This window comes from Sminthopsis crassicaudata, chromosome 4 (assembly GCF_048593235.1).
Source record: "Sminthopsis crassicaudata isolate SCR6 chromosome 4, ASM4859323v1, whole genome shotgun sequence".
In the NCBI taxonomy this organism is placed as follows: domain Eukaryota; kingdom Metazoa; phylum Chordata; class Mammalia; order Dasyuromorphia; family Dasyuridae; genus Sminthopsis; species Sminthopsis crassicaudata.
Window position 1 is genome coordinate 249,773,327 of NC_133620.1, and position 19,559 is coordinate 249,792,885.

General features: G+C 32.2%; 1 pseudogene; it reads right to left on the reverse strand.

The window, feature by feature from the left end:
• Nucleotides 1-2,174: 2,174 nt before the first annotated feature.
• On the reverse strand, nucleotides 2,175-3,769 carry LOC141540723 (T-complex protein 11-like protein 1 pseudogene; annotated as a pseudogene).
• Between the last annotated feature and the right edge of the window lie 15,790 nt (nucleotides 3,770-19,559).

Below are 19,559 nucleotides of genomic sequence, written 5' to 3' on the forward strand. Positions count from 1 at the left end.
TTATTTGTTCCTGTCATTTTAGCCAATCTGACAGGTGTGTAGTGGTATCTCAGAGTTATCTTATCTCTAATATTTCTGACAGCTTAAAAGTACTATGTTTAGAACAACATGTGTGCTTTTGGATTGCTAAACTGCACATATGTATGCATGTATCAATATTTCTCAGCAAAAAAGATACCAGATTCCTAAATGCATATTATAATTAAAATAATTATTTCCTCCTGAATATTAGGAAATTATTATAATTCTCTAAAACCTCCAGAGTCAAAATAAATTATACAAAATCTCAGGACTCTTATGCTTTCATAATTAACATTTCCTTTAGTTTAAAATAATTATGCGATGTGTATAATATTTTGAAAGTGTATAAGCTTTAGGTAACATAGGAAAATTCTAATGGTATCAAATATGCATCATTTTATAACATATATGTATTTTACACAATTTCAGATTTTTGGATAGATAAATTCTTCCATTATTGTTAAACTTCTTTAACAAATTAATCCTCTTTCACATTTATTTATGTTCTTTTCAATCTGCAACCATTTCACAATTTTTATTTTGAAACACAGTGTTTACTCATACAATAATATATTTTTACATGTAAGTTTTTCATTTTTATTTTCTTTAACAGATTTAGATAATTTTAATTGTTTTGATCTTTATAATTAAATATTTTAAATAATTAGTATTAACAGGGTAAAGGAGATATGACATGTAGGAAGAGTGAAGAGGGAGAAATCATTTTTAGAATTTGAATATATAGTTTCTTTCATATTTTCCCAAAATATTATTTTATTAATTTTTATGAAAATAGGTTTGATGATTAAATCTCAAGTCTATAAAAATGCATGTTATAAATATAAAAGTTATTAATATTTTTGAAAAAACATTCAACCAATAAACCAATTAATAAATCTTTCTTGAGCACCTACTATGTATCATGAAATATGTTGGGCTAAGATCAAAATATAAAAAAGACAAACCTTTTGTTTTTATATTAGAAAATATATCATGATTTATTTTATTTTAAAATAAATCATTTAGCATATGCATTTATGTCTGCATGTGTATATCTATACACATATTTTTAGGTATATGAAGAGAAAAAAAGAAATTGAAACAGAAATAAAAAGGAGAAGTAGGAGGAGAAAGAGTAAAGCAAAATGGAGCAGAGGAAAAGAAAAATTCAAAATGGTCATTTTATTGAAAAGAAAAGCATCATAATTTTTTCCAAATATTTCTTCCTGTATTTATCTTTATGGATCATTTAATTAATTTCTTAGGATATTATCTTTTTATCTTTTGATAACTTATCTATCTAGTTTTCTGGGTAAGCATTTAAAATAAACTTTAAAAAAAATAGCTCAAGTAATGAAAGGTGGTAGGATAAGATTTTATTGGACTTTAATTCATAACAGGAAAGATTTAAAAGCTTAAGAAGATAAATAAAAGAAAATAATCAGACAGTGCTTCAACAATAAAACATATATTATCATCAGTCACTAAATGTTGGATGTTGTGTCCTTTGAATCATGAAAATGGAAATCAGGAGTGATCGATCTATTTTGAGCTTCTTGTTGTTTTTCCAGCTTTTTTCAATTGAGTCCAACTTTTTGTGACCCCATTTGGGGCTTCCTTGGCAAATTGACCATTTCTTTCTTCAGCTCATTTTACAGATAAGAAACAAGGCAAATAGGGTTGTTAGTCGCCCAGAATCAAAAAACTGATAAGTATTTGAGACCAGATTTTAACCCAGGAAGATTAGTCTTCCTGACTTCAGGTCTAACACTCTATCTCCTGAATCACCCAGTAGCTTATGTATCCAACTTAGCTACTTTCAAAATTTGTGTGCAATCATTTGAGTTTAGCATATGAAATTGTGTATATTTCTGAAACATGTCCATATACTAGGACAATTAATACATTAGGACTGAACCAAAGCAGTTAAAGCCCATACATTTGTTCATTCTTGCATTCATTTATTTGCTTATTTATTTGTTTTTAGAAAAGGATAAGATTTAATTTATAGAGTCTATTTTTTTTTTTTTTTCTTGCTGAGAAAGGAATGTATTAGAGAGAAAGCCATTTTCCAAAGCAACAATACGGGAGAGAACAGGGGTTGGTAGCCAACTAAAGAACACTGTGCTGAGGCTGCTGCTGGCAGGGGGCCTCTACAAGCTCACTGACCCCCGGGGGCCCTCCGGCCCCAATATCTTACTGAGGATGGCGTTGTAGTAGGGGCTGAAAACCATCCTGTTGTAGTTGACCAGGTGCACAAACTTGACAGCCACCTCCTCCAGCTCCTTCTGGACGGGGCCCAGGCCCCCCGAAATGGCAGGGAGAGACTTCTGGAGGCCAGAGGCCAGGTGAGCCTCCAAGAAGGCCTGGATTGTGGCATCCACAAGCCTGCGGATGGGGTCATTGGGGCTGGCAATCACTTGGATCTGTCCTTTGAGGGCGATCTCCTTGTCGGGGCTGAGAGGGGTGAATCCGCACTGGGCCAGGCAGCCAACCACCTCCACGCACACTTTCTCCCCGACAGTGGCAAGGGCTTCGTTCAGATTAAAGGAAGGCAGATGCATGTCTGTCAGCAGGACCTGGACGACCATCTTGAGCTTCTCGGCAAAGCCGGCTAGGCTGGACACCCCTGGAGCAGAGGCGCTATAAGTGACCAGCAAGGTCGCCCCCACCACACTGAGCCTCTCAAGCTCCTGCTGCATCTCCTGGAAATGGGGCTGGTCCATCAGGACGGTTTCAGGGAAGGGCCGGTGCATGTGCTCCCACTTCAGCAGCTTCATGTAGGTGTGGTTCTGGACAGTCAGTGGGCACAGTGCGGCCGTCCCCTCGGAGCCCTTGGCCCCCTCCCCAGCCATCAGGGAGTTCCGGTTCCTCTGGTTAATGAGATCTTCTGAGGCCTCTTGCAGCCACTGGGTGACCAGGTCCAGGGCATTTGGTTGTTTCTCGAAAAATTCTTGAAACTTCTTCCTTTCATATTCAACTGACTGGTGCATGAGATGCGGCCTAATGCTACTGACAGCAAAGTTAGCCATGTCTACCTTCATTAGGTCTAGCACGGAAAACAGTGCCCTGAAAAGGGGAACTATTTCCTTAATGTCCTTCAATTTCTTAATCTCCTCATCTCTAGCTGGTGCACAGAGTGTTCCCATCATCCCAATGATGAATTCAGCCAGCCTGGAAATGTCCAGGGCTCCATTCTCTGCCTCCTGCTTTATCAGGTCCAGATCGAGGACTTCGCTGATCTGGTTTCTCAATCTACTGTGACCAGGCAGCAAGAAAGATAAGAGGGTCTCTTTGATTTCCCCAACAAGTTTGATAGCATGGTCATAAGTTGGTGGATCTTCACTTAGTTGGACACTCAAGCAATCCCAAAAGGCTTTGTGGACAATCTCCCTGACTCTCTTCTCCAAGCTGTCTTCTGGCAGTGCTGTTGGTTTTATCTGGAAGTCCCCATTCACTACAATTTCATGGGCCAATGCCATATTAGTAACTCCTTTGACCGTCTCCATGAGTTCATCCACTGACACAAATCGAGGAGGACTAGACTGAGGTCTGGGCAGTCTCTGAGGGCTGGGAGTACTCTGCCGGATCCGCTTCTGGACGGACTCGTCAGCCCCCTCTACACCATCTTCTAGGGCTTGCTCTGAATCGCTTGGGTGAGGCTTATCGTCGTGGTTCTCGGGCATCCTCAGTGGGTTTATCCAATTTCCGCGAGCCGCGCCGGGGCCCAGAAGCTCAGCAACAACCACCACCGTGACTCATATAGAGTCTAATTTTGATATCATTGGCAAGGGGTTGTTAGACATTTATGGCAAGGAATGTTACTGCTTAGAAGTGTCTAACAATGGAGAATTTCAGAAGAGGCTGAAGAAGAAGAACAAGTATCCAGAGGAGTAAGGAGGTATAAGAAAGGCCAGTTTAGGATTCTCCAAATCAGAGAGGACTTGGATGTAGTTTTGACTACCATTGATGCTCACAAGAGTCAAACACTTGTTTCAAATAAAATTCATTTCATGGTCCTTATTTACCTTTATGCTACAAAAATGCCAACTTATTTTTAAAAAGTTAGAGACTGAACTTCTGATTCCATAGTTATACAGAACTCTATTACCAATTCAATTAAGCCCCTTTTCTTCTATTTATCATTTTATTATGACTTGCTCAGTATCATAAGTGAGGATTTGCTAGAAGGGTGGCCTGAACCTAGATTTTTTTTTTTGTTCTCAAGGCTAGCTAGTTCCAGCAATGCTGGATCAAAGGGTACATACAATTTGATAACTTTTTGGGTATAGTTCCAAATTGCTCTCCAGAATGGCCTGATTCTTTCACAATTCCACCAACAATGCATCAATGTCCCAGTTTTCCCACATCCTCTCCAACATTCATCGTTATTTGTTCCTGTCATCTTAGCCAATCTCACAAGTGTGTAGTGGTATCTCAGTTGTCTTAATTTGCATTTCTCTGATCAGTAGTGATTTGGTCATATGAGTGGATATAATTTCAATTTCATCATCTGAGAATTGTCTGTTCATATCCTTTGACCATTTATCAATTGGAGAATGGCTTGATTTCTTATAAATTAGGGTCAGTTCTCTATATATTTTGGAAATGAGACCTTTATCAGAACCTTTAACTGTAAAAATATTTTCCCAATTTGTTACTTCCCTTCTAATCTTGTTTGCATTAGTATTGTTTGTCCAGAAACTTTTTAGTTTGATGTAATCAAAATCTTCTATTTTGTGATCAATAATGATCTCTAGCTCTCCTCTGGTCATAAATTCCTTCCTCCTCCACAGGTCTGAGAGGTAGACTATTCTCTGTTTCTCTAATCTATTTATTATCTCATTCTTTATGCCTAAATCATGGACCCATTTTGATCTTATCTTGGTATATGGTATTAAGTGTGGATCAATATCTAATTTCTGCCATACTAATTTCCAGTTTTCCCAACAGTTTTTTTCAAATAATGAATTTTTATCCCAAATGTTGGTATTTTGGGGTTTGTCAAACACTAGATTGCTATAGATGTACCGTTTTTTGTCCTTTGTACCTAATCTGTTCCACTGATCGACCGGTCTATTTTTTAGCCAATACCAAATGGTTTTGGTTGCTGCTGCTATATAATATAGCTTTAGATCAGGTACACCTAGACCACCTTCATCTGACTTTTTTTCATTAGTTCCCTTGCAATTCTCAACCTTTTATTCTTCCATATGAATTTTGTTGTTATTTTTTCTAGGTCATTAAAATAGTTTCTTGGGAGTCTGATTGGTATAGCACTAAATAAATAGATTAGTTTGGGGAGTATTGTCATCTTTATTATATTCACTCAGTCTATCCAAGAGCACTGAATGTCTTTCCAATTATTTAAATCTGACTTTATTTTTGTGGCGTTTAGTAATTTTGCTCATATAATTCCTGACTTTTCTTTGGTAGATGGATTCCCAAATATTTTATATTCTCAATATTTGCCAAACAATAAACTACTTGAAAATACAAATGGGTGAGCCAAATGGAAGTAATGACTTAATTAGGCAACAACAATGATTAAGACAAAAAAGGCTTAAAACAATAACAACAACAAAATATATATTATCTCATAGCAAATACAATATTCATGAAAACAGTGTCAAAAGACATATTTTAAAATATTATTTTTGAAGCCATTCTTCCATTTCATTTAAGTTATTGAATTTATCGGCATAAAGTTGGGCAAAGTAACTCCTAATTATTTCTCTAAATTCCTCTTCATTAGTGGCGATTTCTCCCTTTTCATTTTTAAGACTAACAATTTGATTTTCCTTTTCCCTTTTTTTAATCAGATTTACTAAGGGTTTATCTATTTTGATGTTTTTTTCATAGAACCAACTCTTAATTTTATGTTATATATACTCCTTCTGAGTCCTATCAGCTCCAGGATTCATAGAAAGAGTCTACTAGGCAATGTCTGTAAGTAATTTTATTGAGTACTGTTGATGTTAAGAAAAGAATATAAAGAAAGGGGAATGGTAGGAGGGAAGGAAAAGTGAAAATTATAGGGAAAATTGTCTCATGATTACTGTATACAATTACATAACTATATAAAGAAGGAAGATGAGGAAGGAGAACTCTGACATTTGAATGCCACTTATATGAACCTGGCAAAAGAAGAAAGAATGCAAAACAACATATATACACAGTTGGGTGCAAAAAAAAAATCATTTAACAGAAAAACAGAAAGGAGAAGGAGAAGGTAGGTAAGATAATTAGAAGAATGATAAACCAATGTGGGAGGAGAATGAGCACTAAACAAGACAAAATCTAAGGATATATAAAAATATGTATAGCCCTTCTTAAGGTGGCAAAGGATGAGAATGGAAATCTGAGAGAGTTCCCAAAAACTGGGGTATGGCTTAAAAAGTTATTGCATGTAAAGATGATGGAATATTATTATATTGAACTCTTGTCAGCATTAAGGTCAACCAGAATTCCAGAGGACTAACGATGAAACATATTGTCTAACTCCTAAAAGAAAGATTCAGAATTTAGAATACATAATTTTTTTTTGAGGGGGAGTTGAAGAGAGCTGTGTTTATGACTAATGTAAAAAATGGGTTTCATTGATGATAAATTCTCATGTTCTAAATTGCAAATACAGGGGAGTTTGGAGTAGGTGGGTGACATGGCTTCTGACTGTTTGAAACCCGAACACCCAAAAACACATCCACTCAATATATAGAGATAAATTATATATACATATATATGTGAATATACATATATATATATGTATATATAAATATATGTCTTTATATAAATACATACATATAAATACAAACATATTTGCGTGTGGATGTGGATGTGCAAATCTACGTGGTAAGTGAAGCTTTTCTGGGATACTTTGTCATTCAAAATTGTTCAATGTGCATGTTTCTAGACTTTGTTAATAATAAAATCTCCATTAATAAAACAAAAATCTAAAACACCCAACTACTGGTTCAACAGTTAGTAATCAGGTAGGAAAATCATACATGAAAATCATATATGAAATAAACTAATTAAAGCTCTGCTCTTTTTAAAATAAACACTTAATCTTCCTCCTCTAATTTAAAATTAAATGGATATTTTTTTCTATTATATCTTGTACTAATTAGAACTGAGAAATGCAGATAGGACAACATTGGAATTGTTTTTCTCATTCCCCTTATAAATATCCAACAGTTATTGAAATAGATATGTTGTTTCTTCCTTCATACAATGTTTTTTAACTTCTGGTTTTCACAAAGAATGTTCAAAAGACTCTTCTGTTATTCTTTATTAATACTTTTATAGTATAATAAATCTGCTAGTGAAAATTCTTCTTGTTCATATTCCTATACCCTCCAGTAGTAACCATCCATGTCTTTGCCTATATATCATTATCTTTAAAACCTTACAATAAAAATTAATGTAAAATGAAAAAAAAATATTTTCAATGGTACTATAATTCCCCATATAAGCATAGATATATTTATGAAAAGCAGACTTGTTTGACTTCAAAATATAACATTTGATTTCTTAATCTGGAAATAGGTTTTATAAAAAGCATTTCTAAGAGTTTCCTTCACTTAATTTTTGCTATTCATGCCCTCATGATGGTAGACATTTTGCAAGTAGTAAAATTGCTTTAATTACTAAAAAATCATTATTTTTCACTCATATGGAAATACACTTTGAGCACATTTTATCATCATAGCTATATCTATATATATATGTATATATATATATATACATATATATGTATATATGTATATATATATATATATATATATATATATATATATATATATATATATATATATATATATATATATATATATATATATATATATATATACACATACATAAATTTTAAGGGCTCTCTGACTTCAAATCTGTTCTTCTGAAACCAAGAGATTCAATTGACAAGAGCCTTCTCTGTTCAGTTAGTCATACTCTCTCACTTCAGCCCTCCTCAAACAATTAAACTTCATGTAAAATTGTTTTATTTCTATAATTTTAGTAGATGGAAACATTGATTATGTGGCCCAGGTTATGGAAAAATGAGAAATATAATGCTTAATAGTAACAAAGGCAGAACTCCTTGCCAAAAAAGAGAACCGGTAATGAAGTAGAGTTTATTAATTAAGGAATAGCTGCGCAATGTAGGACACATGAATATGATAGATTATTACTGGCTTGGAAATAATGTCAAACATAAATAATTTAGAGAATTATAGGAAGGCTTATATAATCTGATACAATAATCCAAACCAGGAATTATACCTAATTACAATAATAAAAATAGAGAATTGTAAATGTAAATATACAAATGTAAAAAGAAATAAAACAATTTTAATATCTAAGTACAATGATAAGCTTTGCTGTCAGAGAAGAATAGATAAAATTTCTATCATTACTTTCATGGAAAAGCTGATGACTTTGATTGTGGAATATTGAATGTGCTATATATTGTTAATGTATTTATTTCTTTCATGAACTTTTTGTTTTGTTTTCATTTTTGTTAAAGAGGGAGAATCGGTTTCAAGGGATAAGCAAAAGGGAATATATTGATACATGACTGTGATATAAAATTTAAAGTATCAATAAAGCAAAAAAGAAAATCAATATCAAAACAAATAAATAAAATCACAATTATATAGTATTTTATCGTATAAAGTTAAATTCTTTAAAATAATCTACTTTGGAGGGTAATGAGTGTATTATTATTTTTATCTTCATTGAGAAAGCTGAATTTCACAAAGAAATTTCAAAAGACTTCCATTATTCTTTATTAAAACATCCATTATGTATAGATGATATATATATATATTATATATATATAATATAATATAATATAATATAATATAATATAATATAATATAATATAATATAATATAATATAATATAATATAATATAATATAATATAATATAATATAATATAATATAAGAGATAACATATTTTTTATGCCCAGAGACACTGTCATTTTTTTTTGGCTGAGACAATTGGGGTTAAGTGACTTGCCTAGGATCACACAACTAGGAAGTGTTAAGTGTCTGAGATCAGATTTGATCTCAGGTTCTCCTGACTTCAGGGTTGGTGTTCTATCTACTGCACCACCTAGCTGCCCCTAGATACTGTCATTTTCCCAAGTTCACACACAGTTGGTTAGTGATACAGTTGGAACTTAAATCTTGTGTTTTGAAAAATTATTCACTATACCATGATTGAGTCTTGAAGTTGAAGACTGACAATTTATTGAACAAAGCCTATATTACCATGCCACCAAATATATAATATTAGATACAGTTCAAACAAATGTTCATCTATTCCTCTGAAAAGGAATTCAGGTCAATTTGGTCAAATATCATAACACTGTTGAAAGAAAATGTGATTCTATTTGACAAAAATTGCTGGGAAAGTTTAAAACTAGTATGTAAGAAACTAGTCATTGACCTACGTCTCATACCACATAACAAGATAAAGTCAAAATGGGTTCATGATTTAGACAGAGTGATATTATGAGCAAATTAGAAGAGCATGGGATAGTTTACCTCCCAGTTCTGTGGAGAAGGAAGAAATCTGTGATCAAAAAAGAACTGAAACTCATAATTGAACACCAAATAAATAATTTTGATTATATGAAGTTAAAAAGGTTTTCTACAAACAAAACTAATGCAGAGAAGATCAAAAGAGAAACAAAAAAATGGAAAACATTTTTACATTTAAGGATTCTGAGAAAGGTTTCATTTCTAAAATATATAGAGAATTGACTCAGATTTATAAAAATTCAAGCCATTCTCTAATTGATAAATGGTCAAAGAATATGAACAGACAATTTTCAGTTGAAGAAATTAAAACCCATTTCTCATCATAGGAAAAGGTGCTCTAAATCACAATTGATCAGAGAAATGCAAATTAAGACAACTTTGAGACACCACTGAACAGCTCTCAGATTGGCTAAGATGACAGGAAAAATCATGATGAATATTGAAGGGGATGTAGGAAAATTTAGACACTAATATATTGTTGGTGGAACTGTGAACAGATCCAACCATTCTGGAGAGTAATTTGGAACTATGTTGAAAAAGTTATCAAACTCTGCATACCCTTTCCTCTAGCAGTATTCCTACTGGGTCTATATTCCAAGGAGATCTTAAAGAAAGGAAAGGGACCCACACATGAATGTTTATTTCAGCCCTTTTTGTTTTGGCAAGAAACTGGAAACTGAATGGATGCTCATCAGTTGAAGAATGGTTAAACAAATTATGATATATGAATGCTATGGAATATTATTGTTCTATAAGAAATGATCAGGGGCATGATTTTAGAGCGACCTGGAGAAACTTATATGAACTGATGATAAGTGAAATGAGCAGAACCAGAAGATCATTGTACACAACAATGTCTATATTATACGATGATCAATTCTGATGAATGTGACTCTTTCCAACAATGATATGATTGATGTCAGCTCCAGTGATCTTGTGATGAAGAGAGCCATCTATATCCAGAGAGAGGACTGTAGTAACTGAATGTGGATCACAATATAATCTATTTGATATTGTTCACTTTCAATTTGTTGTCTTACTCATTTTCTTTCCTTCTTGATCTGATTTTTCTGATTGTATAAATATGTTTACACATCTTGGATTTAACATATATTTAAACATGTATAACATATGTTGGATTGCTTGCCCTCTAGAGGAGGGGGTGGAGGGAAAAAGAGGAAAATTTGAAACTCAAAGCTGCAAGGGTCAATGTTGAAAAAGTATTTCTGGTTATGTTTTGCAAATTAAAAGGTTTAAAAAAAGAAAGAAATGTGATTAATACAAGTATTCAGTCTTTTTCTTATTTTGTTCTGTCAAATCTACTATGGGACATTTTAAGCTTTTAGTCGATTCAGGCACTTTGGACAGGGAATTTGGAAGAGACCAACACCACTTCAGATTGATGAAGAAAACAATTCTAGGAAATATGAGATGATGTAGAATTACCCATCATGTCTTTTATCTCATAATTGCTACAGATGAAGCTTTCAGGATTGCCCTGGAGTAAGAACAGGGACACACTCTCTTGATTGAGCTGTTAATTCTCTCCAAATGGAAGAACTTCTTCATTCTGAATTATTTACTATATATTCTCCTCTGCATATCATCTGTGACTTGTATTTTGCTATGATTTAGATAAATAGAGTTCTTTGTTATTCACTATGTATGTTAATTTTAAAATTGCTATTTTTGTTTTTTGGAAAGGATTCAAGTTTTAGTTGTAGATCTTGGAGTCCTTGATTGCCACAATAATAATAGAATAATAGCAAAATAATCAGAAGTAAAATTGAATCCATTTGTACCCAGACAAAGAAATTTTAGGGAAACTGATAGATTTAATTCTAGCTTAGTACAAACTGATGCTGAGCAAAACAAGCAGAGCCAAGAATACATTGTAGACAGTAACAACAAGATTGTGCCATGATCAACTATGAAATACTTGGGTTTTTTTTTTCATATTTTTTCAGTGAAGAGGTGGATCCCATCTGCATATAAAAAGCAAATTGAATGTAAATCAACAAATGCTATGTTCACTTTTTTCTGTTTTTTTTTTCTTGTCATGATCTTTCTCCTTTGTTCTGATTTTTCTCTCCCAACATGATTCACACAAAAAAGTGTATTTTTAAAAGTTCATATATATGCATAATCAGAAAAGAATTAAAATTTAAAAAAATGATGGGAAAGTAGAATGATCAGAGCAGTAGAATATAGTACAATGCTTATTGTCTTTTGCTCAATGAATTTTAATTAAAACAAATTTTAGTTGCATTGTTGACATGTTGAATAAAACACATAATACTTGTTTTGTTTTGTTTTTAACTCAGTTTTTCCCGAGAATTTTGTCCTCCTTCCTCAGCATTTTTTTCCTATCTTATTTTGTAGTCTATTTATAGCAATAGATTTATAACTTGTTCATCCATAGTAGTGAGCAATTTTTGAGATCTTTTACACTTTAAAATAAGACAGAATTTACTAGCACTTCAATACTTCTTCTGGGACCTTATGCAGGAAGAAATGAATAATGTATCAATTGTAAAATACTTGAAGAAATACAGATGGTTGAACCCAAGTGTCACTAAACAGTGGTATGCATTATAGGTAATGTAATGTGATTCAGTTGGGTGACAGCAATACTTACAATATCAAGAAAGTAAAAAAGGGCAAAAATGCCTGGGATCAGGTTCCTGCATGCCAAGGAAAGTAGAAGTTTGATGGAATTATCCAGATAGTTTTTTATGGAAAAAATTGTTTTGCTTGATGTATCTTAAAAAAAAAAAAATCTGTGCCAGATTATGTGTTCAGAGAGAATTAGTGCCTCTTTTGACAAACTCTTTTTAGGGTTTGCATATTTACTTTTGGTGTCTACCTGTAAACCAATTCTTACCTGTGGCTCCAAGAAGTTGTATGTGGCATGTATAGTGGCCACCCTTCTTGTAAAAATCTCTTGATAGATGATTTAGAGAGCAGTTATCTCCATCATGTAACGACTTCACTCAGAAGAATGGACAGATAAGAATAATTTGCTTCAAAAGCCTTTAAGATTGCTGAAACAGGCACTGTCAAATGCTTAGAGTTGGTTATACATCAGCAATACCAAGATCATATACATCATCAAGAGTCATTGCCAATCTTCCTACATTTTGTTTTGTCAATGTACATTGATAACTTTAGAAGAGAAAGGGAAGCTGATGACTTTTTGTAACTTTGCCTTAGTTAAATTGAAATCATACATGAATCAGAAGAGATCAATGATTAGTAAGTCTATGGTCAAACAAATGATAAGTACCTGAGGCAGAATTTGCACTCAAGTCTTCCTGATACCAAATCTATTGAATGATTCTATTCATTACCTGCCTTAATACTTGTTGTTGGGTGCGTTGAAGGATAGAAGAAGAGAATGAGAAACACATTGTTCCTAAAGAAGGAATCCTTAGAAGTGATGCCATCAATCTCGTTTGTCTGCTACTTTTCTCTCTCCAAACTGTCTTTCATTAACAAATATAATTTAAAATAGTTGGCATATAAATTTATTTTTTTACCAGATACTATTATATGATAACTTTCCCCCCCTCAAATCAATAAGTATATTCTGCTCCTAAAAGGTATGGACTTACATTGTAAAGTGAGTTTTATCGATATTTCTCTATGATTAGAGCTATACAAGCTACTCCCTTCTTCCCCCTCACCCCTACTATACACATATAAATGTGTGGATGTCAGTCCTTTGATATGTAGCTCAATCTATTATTTAAAGTTGTCTATTATTGGTGAATCTGTTTTTCAGTTTTGGAATCAATCAAAATTCTCTGCAAAATAGCTACCTCACCCCTAATGACTGTGTATTGGGTAATCTGCCTGTTTCTATCTTCCAGAAATCTACAGCTTTTCTATCATTTGAATTCATGCTTAATTACATAAAGAAAAGAATTTTTAGTGCAGGTTATGAGAATTTTCCAGGTATTCCACCTCATATTTCTCTAAAATTTATGTTCTCAAAAAAGTCTCAAAATATTTAATATTTTAATATTATATTGCATTATATATTTTATATTATTATTTTAATATTTAATAGTTTAATTTAATTAAGTTCTGAGCAATAATTATCTCCAAGGATATATAAAGTACAACAGTTGTAGTTAATTTAATTTTGTTCTGTTATGGCTTCAAGTCATAACAGAAAATGATCAACAAAAACAACAATAATAGCATTTATATAATGCTTCAAAGTTTGCAAAGTACTTTACAAATATTATTTTGTCCTTAAAAATAACCATGTGAGTTAGATTTAGTTAAGCTCCTACTAGAACAAATAATGAATCCCTTGAAGTAGTCAATGTATTTGAATTCAAACCATTTTAATCCATAATTATGTACAATATGGTAATCTATTCAAGCCCTGCAGAAATATGGAATGTGCATTCAAATAATGGGACTATTTCAGAAGATTCATTGATAACTCTAATTGTGATCTATTTGTTTTCCTCATTTTCCTGGAGAAGAAACTGAGACTGAGAAAATTTAAGTAATTTGCTCAGTGTCACAAAATTAGTGTTTAAGCCATTTAAGCTTCAATCTCCCTAATCATAAATTTGATAACTGGAATATCCAGTTGCTATAGATTTCCCTCTAAAATGAAGTTTCAGATAAACCAAAGCAAAGAAGACATCCAATGATGATCATAAACATTATGAAACATACTTAAAAGCAGTACTTGTAGATGAGTAATGACAAAAGTGACACCATTAGTGTGATGAGGAAAAGATGAAATGACTGAGAAAACAAAGTATCAATCTTGCAAGCGTATAAATTTATTAAGCAATATGTGCCACTTGCCTAACAAAGCAGGATCATATCTCCTCAGCTTAGATCTGGCATAGAATATAGAGTGAAACAAATCTTTATACATTAAAATCAATAAATCAAAGAAAGCCAATTAATTAAAAAGAAATAGTACATTAAGTAAGCTTAATTCTAATTAGAAGAAAAATTAGGAACTTTCCAATTTGGGAAGGGGACAATGAACAGGTGTAATTCTCTGTATTCAGAAAAAGAGACATCTTACTCCCTAAATAAGGGAACATGGAAACAATAACTGATTAGTCCATATAGGTCTGGCATCAGGCCAATATTCAGCCAAAATTTATGGGTTGTTCAAGAGTGCAATTATAAGAAAACTACTTATAATAATCTGAAAATCTAACTGGTTTTCTGATCAAGTTAACCTAATTCCTTAGTTAAAGGTCTCTAACCAGCAGGGAGATGTGGTTTAGTTTCATAATCATACACAGCTAGTTTACTGCAAACAATGCAGTAAAGTATTCTCCAAATTCCTAGAATTAAATAAATTTTTCTCATAAGACAGAAATTGGAGCAGACCAATAATTAAGTAGAATCTATACTAGCTACAGAATTAAATTATAAGACAGAATCGGTGTGGTTTAATCTATTTTCACAAGTAACCAAATGCTGTTCTAATCCCTTCAATTCCACTATATAGCTACCACCACCACCACCACCACCCCAAAAAACAGAAAAGGAAATGAAACCTGATGGAAAGTGTCAATTGATATTTACTCATGTCAAGAGATCTAAGTAACCTTCAGCACAACAGGCAATGTGAAAGTGGGAAGGGCATTGAATTTGAAGAGGTGATTTTAGTGGCATTATATTTGAATTAAAATCTAGTTGATACCTAAGTGATTTTGGCAAATTCCTTAATTTCTGTGCAGTTTAATTTCCTCATCTGTAATATGAGGGTACTGGATTAGATCATGACTAAGATGATTTCCAATTTTGACCTTAATTTTAGTTCATATCTTGTGGAAAGATTATTGGAATACATGAGTTAGAATTATAAAGATTACTTGATTATGTATCAGTCATAACATATATTGTTGGAGGGAATACTTGCAAAGACAAGATCACAGATGAACTATAGTTTCAAAATGGGAGAAAAGTCAACACTATACCTCAGACCAAAGCTTGATTATTTTGATTACCATATCTAACAATTCATTTTGTTTAGATTATTAAATGTTGCTAAATGTTTATAATTTTAATATTTTATCTTGTTAATGTTATGCATTATATCATATTATATGTGTGCAATTTTTAATATAGATTTTAATATTCTAAAACAATGAAACTCCATGATTCAAAATGGGCATATTTATTTGTATTGTCTGTGTCTATAAACAATGGTGCTACAAACAACAAAATCAGAACATAAAAGTATGATAATTGGGAGATTATCAGCAATTGTAGTAAAAAGACTTATTAATTTGAGATATTCCTTCATTTTTGAACCATTTGTTATGGTATATATAGAGTTGAACTTAGTAAAAAGAATATTTTCCACAAATACTTTAAATTTAAATTTGAGTCTTCTTCCCACAAAATTCCATTGATCTAGAAAATTGGTGGCCCAATGGTTAAAGCACTGGCTCTTGAGTTATGAAGACCTGAATTCAAATATGATCTCAGAATCTCACTAGCTGTGTGATCCTGGGTGAGTTACTTAACTTTTACTTACTTAAATTTTTCTCAACTTAGAAATGAGAATAATAAAAGGACGTAACTTACAAGGCTATTATAGAGAGAGACTTAAATAATATTTCTAAAGCATGCTTAGGATGCTGCCTAGTACTACATAAAACTTAATTCCTTTCTCTCCCTAGGACCTGAGTTATAAAAGAAATAGTATACCTTCAGTTATTTTCAGAATTTTTTGGTACTTTGCAGTTAAATAAATAAGTGCTAATTACTCATTAGATGATTTGGATGAAAAATTAACTGGGTCATATGAGAGAGAACTTTCTTGATAAAGGCTGATGCATTACAAAAACTCACTGACCCTTAAGTGTATTCTGTAAACTATGAGTGAGTAAGAAGTATAAGATTTTGTTTGAGGATGCCAGAACAAGTATGGATTGGTGGAGAAAGTTCAAAACTTGTTTTTTTTTTTTTTTTTTTTTTGTTTTGTTTTGTTTTGTTTTGTTTGTTTTTTTTTTTAATATAGATAGAAGAGTGGATTGCAAAACAAATAACTAAAGTATACATTAACACACACACACACACACACACACATATATATGTAGCTATACAAATCTCTATATAAGCATATACATATATACTTATATGCATGCATGTGTAGGTATGTATACATATATGTGTAGATGTAGATGTATTCACATATTAAATGTGTAGCATGTACTCACATGTTTGTGCATAATAAATTCAATAGATGATTTCAGAAATAAATTTTTTAATATTGCTATTCAATACTAGATGGAGGGAAAAATTAGTGATAAATATTTTGTAATTATTAGTAGAACCTAGATCTGTGATTTCATGGGTGTGTCTTGGTGAGGAAACTCCCTCTACCAATGAAAATTGGCAAGTTTCTAGAAATTTTCAATCTTAGAGATGTGTTAGTGCAATGTGATTTTTTTTAAGAGTCACAGACCCAGAATGTGTCAGAAGTGTATCTTGAACCCCAGACATCTTTGTTCCAAGGTCTGAAATAGAGACTTGAATGGCTATTTATTCCAGTGCTTATTTTCTTTTTTCTTTCTTTTTTCTTCCCTCCTTCCCTTCATCTTTCCCTCCCTTCCTTCTGCTCTCCTTCCTTCCTCTCTCTTTCCTTCCTTCTTTCCTTCCTTTCTTCTTTCCTTTTTTCTTCCTTCCTTCCTTCTTTCCTTCCTTCCTTCTTTCCTTGTTTCCTTCCATTTCCTTTCTTTTTAATTTTTTTCAGAAACATATATTTCTTTGATTCTATTTAGTTTAAGAACACAGGAATAAAGATTTCATAATAATAAGAAAGAACAACAATGTTGTTCATTGTTCCTGAGTTCCTGAGTCAAGTGTATCTATGATTTAATACAGATTTAAAAGTAGATAAAAGGCAATGTGTCACATGGCTTGAGTTATGGTCTGAGGTTTTATCTTTTCTTATCCTTAAGAATGAATCTCAATATAAGTTGAAGGGAATATTAAATCTGGATAAAATTATAATTACTTTTTTCCTTGAGTTATTTGTGAATTATAATGACTGGTAACTATTAAAAAATATAATATTTATGTCCACTAACTAGCTTCTGACTGCTTATTCCAACAAACCCAGCTTGTATTCCTCTTTTTGACAACACAGGCACTCCAAATGACAGGCTGCAAGATAATAAACAAAGAATTATGACCCCTTAATGTGATCAAACAGCAGGAGCAGAAGGATTATGGTGAAGGAAATTCTTCAGAAATGACATCATTAACAATTAACAATTTAGGAAAGAAAGTCATCATATAACAGGAAAAAAAAAGAAATTAATTTTTTGTCACCCATATGGAAAGTGTGACATAAGTTTACTTTACAGCTACCATATGATTGTCTACTGAGTCTCTGCTTCTTGATACATTTAATTTTTTCTTGAAAATCAAAACCAGAGTGAAAAAACTTAGTGCTTTTTTTCAGTCCCTTAAATAGCATAACTTGTATGAAGAGCTAAATTTCGCTTTTCTATTTTCCTTCTTTCCTTTCTTCTATCCTTCCTTCTTTCCTTCCTTCTTTCCTTCCTTCTTCCTTCCATCCCTCCCTCCCTTTCTTCCTTTCTTTCTTTTTTCTTTCTTCCTTTCTATGTTTTCTCTTTTTTACTTTCTTCTCTTCTTTTCTTCTTTATTTTCTCTCTTTAGTTTTGTGTTCTATTTATTTTCTCTCTATTTTCTCATTTCTTTTTTATGTGTTTTCTATTCTTTCTTTTTCATAGTAATGAATGGAGAAAGAAATAAAGGAGATGAAACCCTAAAGTTGCAAGAAGAGAAATTTCTATCAATAATTACCTACTTTCTCTTTTTGCTAAAATGTTTCAAGAAGTCTAATCAATGTTAGTGGAAAGGTGACAAACAGTCAAGGCTATTTATAGATTTATATCTAATGTAAAATCTGAGGTAGAGTCCAGTTATTCATTCTATAATGTCTTAACTTCAGAAAAAGTTATATTGGTTGGTAACTCCTTGTTCAGGGGTACGGAGTAAGCTAGTTACTAATAGCAGCAGAAAAACTCTATTAGTTCCCTAAAATATGACTGAAAGAGATAGCTGAGGACCTCCCAAGGCTTATCAGAATAGATAAAAACTTTCCACTTTTCATGATCCACATAGGTACAGATCATATTGTCAGAAGGAAGCTGAAAGAAATCTCATATGATAATGAAATTTTGAGCAAAAAACTGAGAAACTTAGGAGGATAGGTAACATTTATTTTTTTTTACTGTTGCCCATTTAAGTTAAAGGATTCAGAAAAGATATATTAATTTGTATCTTGTATTAATTTGTAAAATAAAGTGATACCTGAAAATGAGATTTTGAATTCTATACTAATCACAAATTAAAATAAATATAAATTGAGTTTGTGGTAGCCCTTTTTGTAATGGCATGAAACTGTAAACTGAATGGTATATAGTATATTACTTTTTTATAAGAAACAATCAACAGGATGATTTTAGAGAAGCCTGGAGAGACTTACATAAACTGATACTAAGCGAAGTGAGTAGAACCAAGAGAATGTTGTACATGACAACAGCAAGATTATACAATGATCAATTCTGATGCACTTGCTCTTTTCAAAAATGCTCAGGCCAGTTCTTATGATTTTGTGATGTTAGAGCCATCTGTACCCAGTAAGAGGAATGTGAGGACTGAATATGGAATACAACATAGTGTTTTCACTCTTTTTGATGTTGTTTGCTTGCATTTTGTTTTCTTTCTCTTTTTTTTTTCCTTTTTTATTTGATTTTTCTTGTGCAGCATTATAATTGTGAAAATATGTATAGCAGAATTATAAATGTTCAACATATATTGGATTGATTGTTATGTGGAGGAGTGGGGGCAAGAGAGAGAAAAAGTTTTGGAACACAAGGTTTTGTGGGGGTGAATGCTGAAAATCATCTAAGCATATGTTTTGAAAATAAAAAAAAAAATCTTCAAGTAGAAAACATAT